Here is a 4,275-nt window from a genome sequence, read left to right on the forward strand (position 1 = left end):
TTGCATTGCTGTTTTAACGCTGAAATGGCAATTTATTCAGCGTTAAAACACAAATGCAAAACTTGTAATCTAGGTGATAGGGTTTAATTTTTGATAATTTTGTAATTTTAGACTTTTTTTCTGTAGTTTTAGCTTAATTTAAACTTATTTATTTTTTAGGTCCGTGTGACTGAGTCAATAATCCTAGGTGATGCTAAACTTAAGAATGTTCACACAATGGATCAAACACTTCAAACCTGATATGGTTCTATCCTTGGAAGTTAAAACACAACATGCTGTTTCTTTTAGCCACGTCCCTACACATTTCATCAGCACGCTAGCCGACTTTCTCAAGGGTTCATTGGTGGTTAGCAGCGTGTGTGTCATCATTGTCTTTTAAAGGGCTGATTAGGACAGCCCCCTGAGGCTCATAATCCCTAAATGTATATTACTGAGAACAAAAAATAAATCATATCCCAAAAGTATATGTGGACATAATCATATAAGAGAATGAACAATATTCAATATATAAAAAGTATGTTAAAAATATCTACCCAGGGCCGTCTTTAACACAGGGCAAAAGGGGCAGCTGCTCAAGGCCCAGTCTCTGTTGAGGGGCCCAAGAACACACACATTCAGTCATAATACTGTCACAGTCAAAAGAACTCTGCTTATATATTTTTTTTTAAAAAACTGTGCCAGACCGTGCCGGTGTCATGTGACATGCCAAGCTATTGCTATATGCTGTTTTAGATGTGCACTGTGCAGCGCTGAATGCAAAGCCATAACTCGGCATCCAGCCATTCCCACTGCATAAGAAAAGGTCCTACTGAGGTTACCACTCTTACCAGGTAACTGCTTTGGTAGTGGGGATTGTTTCTGGGTAGGGCTGACTGTAGGCGCATGCAGCAGAAAGCTGGAGCGGCAGGCACATGAGAAATTGAGCATCTGTTCAGCTGCATACACTGCTCTCTTCAGTCTTGAGGCTGTATGACACATCTCACACTGTATCCATGCAGCCTTGGGCAGACAGCACCCAGTCTGCTGGTCCCCTTAGCCCTGCTCTTTCTGCTGTGGCCCTAAGATCAACTAACTGAATTTTGTTAGGGGAACAGTGCTTTGTAGAAAGGTGTCAGTGGGAATAATAAGTGAGTGCACACAAGCCCCTCCCCATGCAGCATTGTCTAGTGCAGGGGAGAGGGAACTTGTTCCTAGCAAAGAAGTGACATGTGCTGCTGTGGCTGATGTATAGTGTCATGCTGATACTTCACACATTAATGTAAGGTTTATTTTTATAGATTTTGTTTTCTCTCTGTCTCAGATTTTACAGCTTCCCATAGCAGTTCTGCTGTTCCAGTCAGTAAACTTATATTTGTCTGCACCTCCATGCTTCCTCCTCAGTCTTTAACTTGCTCCTGTTGGCTGCCCTAAATCTCTTTAACCAGCTAACCTCACACCAGACTCACATTCAAAAGAATATTAAATAAATCCACAGTGGAGGAATTTATATATTTATTTACTTATTAATACTGCTTAGGTCCAGTTTCACATATTGCAATTTATTTCATTTTTTTAAATGATTAGCCCAGCAGTGGATGATCCACTGCTGGGCTAATAATTTTGAAAACAATTATAAAATAAATTGATTTAGTTGTTTTTTGGGATGTTGGGGTGGAGAGCGAAATTGCATGGGGTGGGCCCAAGAAAATTTTTGCCCAGGGTCCAGTCAATATTAAAGACGGCCCTGTATCTACCTCTCATGAACACATGTATACAAACTTAAAATGCCATATATTCTACATACAGGGAGTGCAGAATTATTAGGCAGGTTGTATTTTTGAGGATTAATTTTATTATTGAACAACAACCATGTTCTCAATGAACCCAAAAAACTCATTAATATCAAAGCTGAATAGTTTTGGAAGTAGTTTTTAGTTTGTTTTTAGTTATAGATATTTTAGGGGGATATCTGTGTGTGCAGGTGACTATTACTGTGCATAATTATTAGGCAACTTAACAAAAAACAAATATATACCCATTTCAATTATTTATTTTTACCAGTGAAACCAATATAACATCTCAACATTCACAAATATACATTTCTGACATTCAAAAACAAAACAAAAACAAATCAGTGACCAATATAGCCACATTTTTTTGCAAGGACGCTCAAAAGCCTGCCATCCATGGATTCTGTCAGTGTTTTGATCTGTTCACCATCAACATTGCGTGCAGCAGCAACCACAGCCTCCCAGACACTGTTCAGAGAGGTGTACTGTTTTCCCTCCTTGTAAATCTCACATTTGATGATGGACCACAGGTTCTCAATGGGGTTCAGATCAGGTGAACAAGGAGGCCATGTCATTAGATTTTCTTCTTTTATACCCTTTCTTGCCAGCCACGCTGTGGAGTACTTGGACGCGTGTGATGGAGCATTGTCCTGCATGAAAATCATGTTTTTCTGGAAGGATGCAGACTTCTTCCTGTACCACTGCTTGAAGAAGGTGTCTTCCAGAAACTGGCAGTAGGACTGGGAGTTGAGCTTGACTCCATCCTCAACCCGAAAAGGCCCCACAAGCTCATCTTTGATGATACCAGCCCAAACCAGTACTCCACCTCCACCTTGCTGGCGTCTGAGTCGGACTGGAGCTCTCTGCCCTTTACCAATCCAGCCACGGGCCCATCCATCTGGCCCATCAAGACTCACTCTCATTTCATCAGTCCATAAAACCTTAGAAAAATCAGTCTTGAGATATTTCTTGGCCCAGTCTTGACGTTTCAGCTTGTGTGTCTTGTTCAGTGGTGGTCGTCTTTCAGCCTTTCTTACCTTGGCCATGTCTCTGAGTATTGCACACCTTGTGCTTTTGGGCACTCCAGTGATGTTGCAGCTCTGAAATATGGCCAAACTGGTGGCAAGTGGCATCTTGGCAGCTGCACGCTTGACTTTTCTCAGTTCATGGGCAGTTATTTTGCGCCTTGGTTTTTCCACACGCTTCTTGCGACCCTGTTGACTATTTTGAATGAAACGCTTGATTGTTCGATGATCACGCTTCAGAAGCTTTGCAATTTTAAGAGTGCTGCATCCCTCTGCAAGATATCTCACTATTTTTTACTTTTCTGAGCCTGTCAAGTCCTTCTTTTGACCCATTTTGCCAAAGGAAAGGAAGTTGCCTAATAATTATGCACACCTGATATAGGGTGTTGATGTCATTAGACCACACCCCTTCTCATTACAGAGATGCACATCACCTAATATGCTTAATTGGTAGTAGGCTTTCGAGCCAATACAGCTTGGAGTAAGACAACATGCATAAAGAGGATGATGTGTCCAAAATACTCATTTGCCTAATAATTCTGCACTCCCTGTAAATGCCCTATTCACTATGGATAACTGTGTATATTACTCAATTAGATTAGGCAAAAAATAAATAAAAATAACCTGATTATTGAGTCGTATGATTCAGGGGCAGTTCTTAGTATATTATCATCCTACTCAGTTATAGACAAACTCTCAACTGGAAAAACATTCACATGTAGCAACCTGAAACAACAAAATATTCATAACTGATAACAACCTAAACTGTGACTTATATACTGATTACACATTATAGTGACTAAAAACATCTCATATGGACCCTGCAGACTTATATTCTATACCTAAATACCACTATAGATGTATAATATATAATGGTACTACTCTAATACTTAAAGATACAGCGTGGGCTATTACGGTATTTGATTCTAAAAAATATATATTTAAAACACTAATGGATTATACCTCATGTGTATACACTAGGATTAAATAATAAAAACTACCAGATCAATTTCAATGTTAAGTCCCTGAGGGGTGAGGCTACCTAGTTTAAAAATCCAATTTGTTTCGCATTGTCTCAATTTAGTTAATCTAGTGGATTCGTCTATACAGGGGAGTATTTGCTCTAAGATTTTAATTTTTAAACCCTGAGGGTTCTTATTATGTTAGTGTCTCAGAACATTTTAGAATCAATGTTTATCCAGACCTTTTTCAATATTATCCAAATTTTCATATACCCTCCTCTTTATTTTACGTTTGGTACGACCTATATAGATCCTCCTACAACTACATTGCAAATGGTAAACCACATATGTGGCTAAGCAGTTTCCCCTAAAATCTAATTTGTGCATCTTTGATCTATCCCAATTATATACATAAACTGATCTGTCAATTATATTGCACATAATGCAATTCAATTTGTATGTAGTTATGAATTAAACTTCATTATTCATTTTATTTAAAAAACTTTAGTTTTATTTTTT

Source organism: Bombina bombina, chromosome 8 (genome assembly GCF_027579735.1).
Source record: "Bombina bombina isolate aBomBom1 chromosome 8, aBomBom1.pri, whole genome shotgun sequence".
Classification (NCBI taxonomy): Eukaryota; Metazoa; Chordata; class Amphibia; order Anura; family Bombinatoridae; genus Bombina; species Bombina bombina.